Below are 13,200 nucleotides of genomic sequence, written 5' to 3'. Positions count from 1 at the left end.
GTTAAAAGCAATACTATTTCAGTAATATAATGTACACTATATAGTGTATTTTAAAAATGGAAACTACTCAATGTGGTGAACTAATTTTATATAAAATTAAATAAATATACACTATGTGGTGTATTTTAATAATGGAAACTACTCTATGTAGTGAACTAATGTTATATAAAATGAAATAAATATACACTATGCAGTGTATTGTAATAATGGAAACTACTCTATGTAGTGAAATAATTTGATATAAAATGAAATAAATACACACTATGTAGTGTATTTTAATAATGGAAACTACTCTATGTAGTGAACTAATTTAATATAAAATGAAATAAATATACACTATTTAGTGTATTTCAATAATGGAAACTACTCTATGTAGTGAAATAATTTTACTCTGGCAGTGTAAAGAGATCAGTGTTTTTACACATTTCATTGTCAATTTCGACACAATGTAGAGTCAGATTAACTCTGAAAATCTTACACTGTCTATAGTGTTAAATATTTTTACACACCTCATTGTTAATTTTGACACAAAATAGAGTAAAATTAACTCTAAAAATCTTACACTGGCCAAAGAGTAAATTTTACTCTATTTTTGAGCGGGACCAAATGTTATCTGACAGGGGGTTAAATTTAACTCTTAAAGAGTAAAATTGACACTCCCGTTTTTACTGTGTACCCAAACGACTAAAGCTGTGCTACTTAAGCCTTTACTCACTGTAACATTAAATTGATATCGAAAATGAACCCATAATGTGACATTGTGACAACCACAGTAGGTACAGACATAAGGACAATGATATCAAGAAATAACACTTACCATTTATATAAGTAAGATGGTCTTCATCGACAACTAGTATACGCCGATCAGGTTGGTCTTGTATACATCGGTGGCTAGCATGTCCTCCCACTTCGCGCTCAGCCAGGCCTCGGGACTGCCAAACAGAATCTTATAACGGCATCATCTCTCAATCGCCGTTTCATCGTCTTGACCCAGCTGTGTTGCAGATATTCCAAGGTCGACTGCGTCCTTTATTTGGTCCTAGAATCTACACCAATGCTATTAATGGCGAAACCACAGCAACGACCGGGGTCTCGCTAACCCCCATTACCTTAGTAACCAACGGAGCGAGTTGGTAAATCAGACTTTTACCAAATCCAGTCGGTAGTAAGGCTAACACATCTTCCTTTCCGCTGACAAACGACTCTAACGCTAAGCGCTGTTCGTTTTTCAAAGCGAAATTACGTTCCAAACTATTCAAAACACTGTCCAGAGCTTCTCCGAAAGATTGCTTCGCTTCGGCTGCCGCCATGATGGATTCGCGAAAAAACTACTAGCAACTAACTTCCGTTTGTCGAGTAGTACGCGTCATCGTCTTTCGTGCCTCCTCGCTCTGTGATTGGCCCCCGTTTCGATGTAAAGATTTCTGCCTTGGTCCCCAGGCTGTCCAGCAATTCGAAAAGAATGCGCAAGGCAGCATGGGTACTCCCAGGCTAGCTGATGACAGTTCTGTCACAGTGTCTGTGTGTAGCGTGGAATGTTAGTAAACCTCCCTCCCAAAGCCTCATACAGTATCGGTAGCGTTGGGCTATCGGACTGGGCCTTTAGCTCAGCGTTATCGTGCTGTGCCTTCCATACCCAAACCAATATGTTGACTAGAAGGTGCTGAGTTTGCGGACCCAAGGGGGACGGACTGCACGGGAACACCTCGGTTACACATAGAAAATACCCTGATAGGGGTTTGACATCAGAGCAAATCTTGCAATCTTGAGGTCCATAAACAGTACGGATCAAAAAGAGACAGTTGCCTATGGCCTAATGTTTCCACGCAGGGTTTTCCCCCATTATGCAGAAGGACCGTTCCATTGAAATGGATGAGACACATGGACGTCACATGCCCCTTTACAGTAGCAGACCTGTAGCAACCTGTTCACGTTTGGCACCCATAGCAACGCATTCATTTGTTGTACCTATATATACAATCTCTGACATACTGTAAACCTTACAACACATTTGTAAAAGACTCCTTGTGGAATACTCCTACGCAACCTTACAGAAGTGTGCTGTGCATGCTATTAGAAATGATACGTACATTGAAGTATGGCAATGTGTTGAGTAAAAGTAAAACAGTAAAACGTCTGTCCATTCGAATCTGTTGTGATAGATAGATAGATAGATAGATAGATAGATAGATAGATAGATAGATAGATAGATAGATAGATAGGTACTTTGTAGATAGATAGATAGATAGATAGAGAATGTTTGAAATTCTATTTAATTCTCCAGTGAGGGAAATTATGCTGTTATTTATAATTCTGAGAGTAGTTCAATTTTTCATGATTAGACACATATGGCCTTGTTGCATTTTGCTCATCCTCTGGTGCAGATGGTCTGACGTGGTGCAAAGACAGAAACCACAGCAGCAGCTGCACACATTCACTTCTTTTCTTTTCACTTCTTTTCTCTTTTTCTTTTTTCTTTTTTTTTCTTGCAGAGACAGTGGTATCCTAAATTACATCACAATCCTGGAACGAGAAACCTTTTGTCAAGTCGGGCTGTGCGCAGTGGACCTTGAAATCAACACGGCCAAGTATAAGTGCAGCGAGCTCGGTAGGTGGGTGGGTGGGTGGTTCCACGACGCGGCAGGAAGTTATTTAAGTGCAGAAGTATGCAAATCCGGCACGGTCGACTGCCTCCCTACAGATCTCCAGACTCACCACAAACTTGCTCATTTCTCTCAGTCAAAGGTGATTGCTCAAACACGCTTACTGCCTCCGCTGCTACGGCTACTGCTGATGCTGCCATAGACTGCTGTCACTACACAACTGTTTGCTGCATGTGTGCGAATTGCTTGTTGAAGAAGCAGAATAATAATGAAAAAATATACATAGTAAAAACTGACAAATCAGCACGAGCCATAGAGACACACCTGCGCGTGTGCACGCACGCACACACACACACACACACACACACACACACACACACACACACACACACACACACACACACACACACACACACACACACACACACTCACACACACACTCACTGCCATAGACTGCTGTCACCACACAACTGTTTGCTGCATGTGTGCAAATTCCTTGTTGAAGAAGCAGAATGATAATAAACAAATATATAGGAAAAGCTCACAAATCAGCACAAGCCATACAAACACACACATGTGCGCACACACAAGCACACACACGTATGCAAGCACACACACACTCACTCACTCACTCAGGCACACACACACACACACACACACACACACACACACACACACACACACACACACACACACACACACACACACACACACACACACACACACACACACACACACACACACACACACACACACACACACACACACACACACACTTATTTGTGGAGCATGCTTCCTTTCCCATGTGAGGATTTGTAGAGTTGAAAGCAGTGTTGTCATCAGGACTTTCCTGCTACACTTTGGATTTAAATGTTGTGCCAACTGCCTTGAACATTCTCTCACTTTCTTCCTGCGTGTCCTCCATCCATCCATCCATCCATCCATCCATCCATCCATCCATCCATCCATCCATCCATCCATCCATCCATCCATCCATCCATCCATCCATCCAGAAGGGGGGATATGATTCAGATTTTAAGCAATATCAATGGAATTACATTAAACTGTGATTAAAATCATGTTAGAAAAGTGGCAATATCAAAACCAGAAGGGGGAACAATCCATTAATTTCATTCAGGGACAGTCATTTGCACTCGGAAGCAGAGAGTTTTGCCAGCATAGATCTGAATTAGTTATAAGAGGTTGCAAGCTGTTGTTTTAGAAGATTGAGCGATTCAAGTATAGGCATGGTTTTCTAGACTTAAAAACAGACTTGAAGAAGCAGACTTTTGAGGCAGTCGTTTGAATCCGTTTCAAGAACAATTTTAAGGCACTCTTTTAAATGGGTTTGATTAAAATTTTGAGGTACTCTTTTGAATGGATTTTGATCAAAATTACGAGGTAATCATTTTGAACAGATTTCGATAACAATTACAGAATTCTTTTTCAGCTGTGTGGAGATGGTGACATTCGGATAATAGCCTACATTACGCAGAATTTGAATCACAGTAATGGGTATTTGAAAGTGAAAGTGAAAGCCCATTGGGAAACTCCAACTCCCATTGTCATTGTGACAGCACTCCACAGCACACAAGTGAACACTGCACACTGCACACAACGAAATTGCATTTATGCCTCATCTGTGCAAGGGGGCAGCCCTCAGTGGCGCCCCATGGGGAGCAGTGCAGTGGGACGGTACCATGCTCAGGGTACCTCAGTCATGGAGGAGGATGGGGGAGAGCACTGGTTGATTACTCCCCCCACCAACCTGGCGGGTCGGGAGTCGAACCGGCAACCTCTGGGATGCAAGTCTGACGCCCTAACCGCTCACCCATGACTGCCCATATTTACTTAGCAAATCAGAACACTCCGCTGTTAGACACAATAATGAAGACCATAATGATCACCAGTGCTGTAATGCACCTAAGAACATGGAGAACATAGAACAGAGGCAATACATGCATCTACAATACAATATGTGCAAAAGAGTTCTGTGGATGACTTCACCATAATTGACAGGCAGTAAACCACTGTAGCCTTTCCTCTCATTTGTTTCTGTGATGTCTACATTTCTGCAAACATCAGTCTTTTTTGTGTGGTTCACGCAGAATCGTGCATATGAATGTAGTCCTGTTGTGCCTACTAACCAATGTAGAGGCGAGTGTCCTGTTGTGCAGGTAAACTGTTTTCTAGCTTCTAGAGCAGTGTTAGCAATACTGTTTCATATATCTATAGTACTTGTATGTACTGTATATTTTACACTATATCATAGTAGAAGAAAACTACTTTTACTTGAGTGTGAAATCAATATTGAATGTGTACTAGTATTGTAAATATTTTATGGATATGATATATATACATCACAAGTCCTTTCTATGTAGAAAAAAATAAAGCTAAACTGTATCGACAACACTTGTATTTTTTATTTTTAACTGCAGAGGATTGTATCTACCTCTCAAGTTTCAGAGATAGAGTTCATAACTGGTGAGTTTGTGAACCCGTAATAGAATGCACTTCACACCAGTGCACACCAGACTGCAATTAATGCAGCGAGTACAACTTCTTACATCCCGAAATTGCACCACTTCATTTACATTTTACTGTCTGTGTGCAGAGGACAAGGTTGCCAGATGAATCTAGATTTCCAGCTTATAAAAATGCTCAATACCTGCCTGGAAGCACTTTTGAATTCTATGGCCATAAATTTGCAGCAAAAGCCACCCTAATGCCCTTTTTACCTATTTTTACCCGCAGACAGCCATCCTAAGCTGTCCAATTGGGCGGGAATTCGCCCAATCTGGCAACACAGGCAGAGGGCCATTTACACCATCACATGCAGTTGCACCTTTCAAGCACATTCTGACTGTCTTTTTGAACATCTGATAACTGTACACCCCACCAACCTCAGAGCCTCTTGTATGATCTCCACATTTATACCGTTATTCTCACCTTTACTTTTACTTCTAGGCCTACACCTCTGACCAGAAGGAATGTTTTGATTGGGAAGAAGAGTACTTACTGTACATCCTCTACCAACATCCAAGAGGCTTTTAAAAAGCACAGTGGGCCAGATGGAGGGGTGGAGGGGATCATGACAGCTCGATTTGATGAAAGACTTGATTATGATCAATGACAACATTATTTAGTGTATTTAAAGTTAACTCCATGTTATCTCTTCAAATTTCTCATGCTGCTTCTGATGTCAGTTATATATCATGGCTGGTTTACAGTTGAAATTGATCATGTTTAGGTAGGTTTGATTGATGCGTGTCATCACGTGTGCATGCGTGCCTCAGTGCATCGCAGCAATGATTATAGAAAATATATTTTTGTCATTCAGTTGGCTTCTTGCAAAAACACTAAATTGTGCTTTTCATGATTAGTTTCTATAGTCCTTATGCCACTACATTGTAATTACATACATGCAATGTACATACATGTAGAAATCAAACACTGTTTGATATTTGCGACTGGAAGTAGAACGTCGCGTTGCGATTCTCTTCTAGTGAGTGGTGCACCCCGACGTCAAAATCGGACACGTAATCGCTAGTCGTGTAGTTTGAGCCTGGCTTTAGTGAAAGCCTACCCGGGAAAGTCCCAATGTCATTGTGACACTGTGCACTGTGGTCATTTCACAGAACACCATTGCATTTACTGTTAGCCTCACCCATGAATGGGGGCAGCCGAAAATGTGCTCCAAGAGATCAGTGTGGCAGGACAGTGCAAGGCTCAGGGTGGCCTTATCTCAATCATGTACAAGGTAGTGGGATGAGGGAGAGCACTGGCTAATTATTCCACCAACCAATCCAGCAACCTTTGGGATGCAAGTCTGACACATTCACCACTGCACAGAGATGCCGATAATCTTGAGCGAAGAGCCATTGAAAGTGTTAGGCAGAGGCACAGGCACGGTTTGAAAGACAATGGGTTGTTCTCATCAACAATCTTCGGCTGTACTATTCATCGGGGCCAGACTAAATTACACATCCACCTCACAGTTAGACTGCTTTATCAGGCTAAAGCCCATATCCTTAAACACAAGGCAACGGCTAAACAGTGTGCACCATTTACACTAGCGTGAAAATAGCACGCTTCTCCATGGTGTCAGTCTGCTATGTGTGCATTATCCACTTCCTCTTTCTGTCTCTGTAAAAGTGTGTATGTGAAAGGAACCAAACATGCTGAATGCTTGTGTGCCTTTGTGTGAACACATATTTATCTGCAGAGGCATGTGAGTGCATGTGTTTCAGAAGTGCAACCTCTGTAATGTGGCATTGTGACATTTTGCATACAGTATATTTTTTGTAGGAGCGTGTTCTTATTTTGCAAATTGTGTGCAAAGCAGTGAGTTGTGTTTACAGTTATGCAAAATGTGTTTATAACATTACAAACTGAGTGCTAATCAGTTTTTGTGCTATTAGTTTGGCTGATTTGGTTATAGGTTTGTGCATCTATGTGAGGAGTTCCGCAAAACAGCCAAAGCTACAAAAAATGTGCTTTAGCGAACAGAAAAAAATGTAATACGAAGTAGAGCTCACCTTTGCTGATCTAATGGCCTGTGGATACTTGCTATACAAGAAGACAAGTTCCAACTGCCTGGTGCTACTGAATAGTGGCCAATTATTCTATCCAGAACCTCTCTAATTCAGTCAGGTTACTCATCTGTCTTCTTTAGACATCCTGGTTCAAATAAATCCTTTCCCCTCCCAATAATGGTGATACCTCAAGATTGGTATGACCATTTCAAGACATTGTACTTGTTCTTTTGCATGAACTCATTCTTGAATTTTGATCAGTGCAGTGCAATCACTGTCCTGCTGGAAAGCCCAAACTCAACTCAGCCTTAATTTTGTGACTGACACTTGAACATTCTTTTGAAAAATCTACTATTTGAAAGGAATTAGTGAGGCCCTCAACTGTAATAAGTTTTACAGTGTGTATGCGAGCCATGCAGACCTATAGCAGGGTATACTTAAGGCCAGATGTCATAGAAGTTATGATTATCATTGTTAAGGTCAAATAACTATAGCTCGGTCTCATCTGATTTCCGAAAATGCTTTTAGCCTGTCCAGATAAGCTTTCTGCATAAGTTTAGCAACTTATTTCTGATGGATACACAGGAAAGCCTTTTTATGCATCACCCATCCAATGAGATTTTGCCTTGTGAAAAGTATATGCAGAAGGACCCATGTCTAAGTCTGCACTATCAGCAGCTACAGGTATGGTCCTGTAGTTATAAGGAGGTGTTCTGTAGTGTGCCTGTTACATTCTTACCATACTTTACCCATGCCTTTTTAACTAGTTTTCAGCTAACTACATTTTCCTTTCACGAGTATCATTCCTGTGGCTTTCCATGCTTTCCACTCAAATGGATTTCCATTTCTGGGTGTGGAGAAACATTATGCAAGACTTCCAGATTACTTTGTTTACCTTTCTCATTATTCATAGTAATGCATTATCTTTCTTTGAAGTCTGCAGATAGTTGTTCAGAGCCCACTTTATTGCCACTCTCCAAGATAGAATTTAGGACAAGCCTAGTCTACTATTATGTGTGGTAAATAACATGTTAATGACCAATCACTGCTGTCTTAGTGACTGAAGGGATTCCAAAGTCATTAAAACCAGTTTGTGCTGCAAAGGTGAGCTCTACTTCATATTAATGGTATACCTTCCTTGGGGTGCCCATATTTATGCACGCGCATATTTTTGTTTAAATCCACATAAAATTGTTTCTGTAACACCTATACAAATTCTTCTACTGCTGAATTGTTTCTCTTTCCCTACCGTTTAACATATGTTAACATGAAGTTGCTACTTTAAAAGCTCAATTAGAAATACCCAATGTAACGATTTTCCAAAAGGGCGCCCATACTTTCTCATGGCACTGTATGTATGATGTGCAGTGTGCAGTTCTGTGTTCCAACTCCGAGAATGTGTGTGTGTGTGTGCGTGCGTGCGCGTGCGTGCGTGTTTGTGTGTGTGCATGCTTGTTTGTGTGTGTGCGTGTGTGTGTGTGTGCATTTTTGTGTGTGTGTGTGTGTGTGTGTGTGTGTGTGTGTGTGTGTGTGTGTGTGTGTGTGTGTGTAGTTCTATGTGCCTCCACTGTCAATAAGCCTCAGGCTGGGGCAACATGCTACTTCACACAACACACAGGAGTGTACATTAACTTCCTGAAGGTCTTCGAGGTTAAGGTTAAGGTTTACAAGATTCTCTGGCTTTCTCTTATTCATCTGATTCTCTTTCTCTCTCTCTCTCTCTCTCTCTCTCTCTCTCTCTCTCTCTCTCTCTCTCTCTCTCTCTCTCTCTCTCTCTCTCTAGCTCAGATGGTCAGCAGCTGGAAGTTTACAAGATCGGTCCGTAGTCAGCCTGTCTTCATTGACGTGTCCTTACGAACTCAAAATTGCTCTTGGTGGCATGTTTCTGTCTGGTGTGGCAGCTGAGTCCACCTCTGTGAGATTTGGTGCACAAACGGGTAAATGTGAGGCATATAATTGAAGTGGTACTCAAAAGATTAGTTGAAAAAGAGGAAGGAGAACATGTGTTATTAGAAATCTTGTCCATTTACCATTTATAGTAGCATTATACTGAATTTGCGCCATGTTTTTTTTTCTATGCTTTGCTATGCACATGTAAAGGGCAGTCATGGGTAAGCGGTTAGGGCATCAGACCTGTAGCCCAAAGGTTGCCGGTTCGACTCCCGATCCCCCTCAATCCTCCTTCATGACTGATGTACCCTGAGCATGGTACCGTCCAGCCACACTGCTCCCTTTCGGGCGCCATTGGGGGCTGTCCCGTTGCACGGGTGAGGCATGAATGCAATTTCGTTCTGTGCAGTGTTGAATGAATGAATGAATGAATGAATGAATGAATGAATGAATGAATGAATGAATGAATGAATTAATTAATTAATTTAGTCTATTAGATGTAAAAACATTGTACAGCAACAATAACCATACATTGAAAGGGATAAATAGACAGGGATGTACACAAAAAAGTCCGAAGACTTATTTATTGTGGTCCCTTATATGGCAGCACGCTTGTGTGCTGTGGAGTGCTGTGTCACAATGACACACCCTTACCTGGTAACTACACTGTCTTCTGAATCAACATCAGCTCCAGTGGTGTGTGTTTGTTGCAGTTTCATGACAACAAGACCACATCACTGCACAGGCCCTTGAAAGGTCACCGTGCAGCGGTGATGGTGATAATGCCAAGAGTAAGCTGCTGTTGAACTACGGTGCCCTGGCACAACAGCCGGTTGTCACCAGGGATGAACCTTTTAAAGTTATTGGCAACCTGGTCACAGGTCTGTGTTTGGTAGATAACAGACAGACAATTTACTGGGCATGTTGGTGCTGTGACGCAGCGCACTAGTGCAGCCATCCACATTATGGGTTTGCATGCCCATGGGGACCCAGGTTCGAATCCGGCTTGGGTCATTTTAAAACCCATTTCTCTCTCCAGTCATTTCCTGGCACTCTGTCACTGTTCTGTCTGTAATAAAGGCACAACTAAATAAAAATATCTACATATTCGAAGTCTGTCCAAAGGCTTTCTGGAGTAAAGGGGATTGCTGTTTATGGTTTGGGTTTTACTAATTTACCTAAAAAATAAATGTTAAATACAGAGCCATAACAAACCTACAGCTGAGACAATTCCATACATATTCATTTAGTTGATGCACTGCACCTGAGTAATCTGATTCGACAGTAATTCCTTGAAATATATCTTGCTGTATTCACCAGGTCCAAAGCTTGTAGTTTTTACCTCTAGTGGTCTAGATATACAGTATACATATATGTAGCTCCTGGTCAGAAATGAACAACCATTTTGAATGACAGGTGAAATACTGTTAAGCTCCTGTAAAGAATCTTTACACTGTGTAGATGAAAAAGACGACGCGTAAAGAACAGAAAATCCCATCAACAAAGCTGACCACAACATATTGACAGAGCAGCCGTTCCTGTCAACAAAACTGACCACACAACATGTATATTGTACATACAACAGGCTTTTGACACATAGAGATATGGAGGAAATTTGCATCCCTTTTGTAAAAAGTAAAGCTGTCAGAGAGAGCTCCTTTCCCCTACTGTACCAGCAAGTAGTAAAGAATCCACTTCCCACTGTCTTCCAAGCTTATCTGTGGATAAATGAACTGGCTTTGACTTATTTGATCTGCCTTTGAAAGCCTCCCTGCTCACCTAGCGCTCCGAGGCCTTGCCGAGAATTTCCTCGCTGACAGGGTCCCGAGGCAGTGAAGAATTTCCATTTTTCAATTCCAAATGAAATGCTGAAAAATGAGGGAGTGGAGTGGAAGATGGAGAGAGAGAGAGAGAGAGAGAGAGAGAGAGAGAGAGCACAAGAAATTGAGAGAGAGAGAGGTGTAGCGCTAGAGAGAGAGAGAGAGAGAGAGAGAGAGAGAGAGAGAGAGAGAGAGAGAGAGAGAGAGAGAGAGAGAGAGAGAGAGAGAGAGAGAAGGCAGACTCAGACCTCAAGACGAGGGGGGAGAGAAATGGGAAAAGAGAGCTGGAGAGAATCCCTCAGTCTTCTTCACTGGAAAGCAATGTTTCATGTTAATGAATCATGAAACACGGTCAATTCTCATAAAATTATTAACAGAAAAAGGCAGGGAGAAGGGGGATTGGAAGAAGAAAAAACACACACTCTGTTTCTTTCTTTTTACTCTTTCCTTCAGCTTGCCTGTGAGGATCTGCAGATGAAAGGCTTTAAAATATGGCTTGGCAAATGTTGGCACTAGAGAGAGAGAGAGAGACAGAGACAGAGGCAGGAGGTAGACGCTGTGTTGGTGCATTACCAGAAAGAAGGAGGAGACACCGTGAGCAATGGCTGCCACCTTGGCTTGCCTTGCGGTGACTGGGTTTAATTACTCTGAAACTCTAATAGATGGCCTACAGAGGGAGGGGAGAGAGAGAGAGAGAGAGAGAGAGAGAGAGAGAGAGAGAGAGAGAGAGAGAGAGAGAGAGAAAGAGAAAGAGAGAGAGATGATTTGAGAAGCAATGGAGAAGAGAGAGATTGAGAGACTGGAATGGAGAGATAGAAGAAGAGAGATATACGTAGAGAGAGAGAGAGAGAGAGAGAGAGAGAGAGAGAGAGAGAGAGAGAGGTGGAAACGGTAATGGTCACATGGTCACATGAGTGAGCACTCCAGACCTCTGGAGTGCCCCCCAGGGATGAGGTGAAGGAGAAGAGGACAAGCAGGCAGAGGTGATGAAGGAGGGGTGGAGTAAAGGGAGAAGGAGGAGAAGAGGAAAAGAAGGATATGTGAGAGGAGGAAATGAAAAAGATGCAGAAAAGATGAGGAGTGGAGGAAAGGGAAGGGGAAGAGAGGGAAAAAAGGATGTGAGAAAGGAGAAAATGAAGCAGAGGATGGAGTGGCAATGCAGGAGTGGAGGAAAGTGAGGAGGAGAGGAAAAGAAGGATGCATGAGAGGAGAAAATAAAAAAAGCTGAGGAAGAGACAGATGAAAAGTAAAAAGAGAGAATGAGGAAAGGAGTTGGGGGACAGGGGTAGGCGGGAGAGGAGAAGAAAAACGAGGAAATAGCATTGTGAGAGAGGTGGTAGTGCACGTGAGGGAGAAAGGAATGGATGATGAAAAGAGAACGAGCAGAGAGGAGATAATGAGGAAGGAAAGAGTGAATGAATGGAAGAGAGGGTGAGAAAAGTAGCGGAGGAGACAAAGACAGAGGATGATTATGAAATAATCTGGAAGATAAGGACAAGGAGGAATGCATAAAGCAGCAGGAGAAGAGAAGGAAGGACTGAGAGGATGGAATGAGAGAAAGGAATGAAGAGAGGATAAAAGGGACAATGAAGAAAAGGAGATAACGGAGAAAAGGAGAAAAACAGATGAAAAACAAGGAATGGGGAAAAAGAAAGGAACAAGGATGAGAAGGGCGATTAGAGAAAAGACGATGGGAGGAGAAAGAGATGTAAGATTGGAGAAGAAGGGAGGAGAAGGAAGAAAGAGAGAGAAGAAGAGGGAGCAGGGCCAGTGGTGGCTCTAGTGGTGACAAGCAGTGAGTAAAGACGGGGTGGGGAATGAGAGGCTGCACTTCAGGGGATGGAATGAAGTGTCTGTCGGCGTGTGTGTGTGTGTGTGTGTGTGTGTGTGTGTGTGTATGTGTGTGTGTGTGTGTGCCTGCGTGTGTGCCTGCGTGCGTGAATGAGAGAGAGATACGGTAGAGAGAGAAGTGTGTGTGTGTGTGTGTGTGTGTGTGTGTGTGTGTGTGTGTGTGTGTGTGTGTGTGTGTGTGTGTGTATACAATCTGGAGTGAGGCCTGGTGTGCTGCCTTTGTTCTCTGAGGAGAGGAAACCTGCCGTCCCAGCGGTGACAAACACCATTATCCAAGGCCAACACCGGCCCTAGACCGTGTGTGTGTGTGTGTGCCTGAGTGTGTGTGTGTGTGTGTGTGAGCATGTGTGCGGGTGCAGGCGTCCATGCGTCCGTGTGTGTGCCTGAGTGTGTGTGTGTGTGTGTGTGTGTGTGTGTGTGTGTGTGTGTGTGTGTGTGTGTGTGTGTGTGTGTGTGTGTGTGTGTGTGTGTGTGTGTGTCTGTGTGTCACAAATCAGTGCG

The sequence above is a fragment of the Engraulis encrasicolus genome, chromosome 11 (genome assembly GCF_034702125.1).
Source record: "Engraulis encrasicolus isolate BLACKSEA-1 chromosome 11, IST_EnEncr_1.0, whole genome shotgun sequence".
Lineage (NCBI taxonomy): Eukaryota > Metazoa > Chordata > Actinopteri > Clupeiformes > Engraulidae > Engraulis > Engraulis encrasicolus.
The sequence above is the reverse complement of the archived record's forward strand: the minus strand, read 5'-3'. Positions refer to the sequence as shown.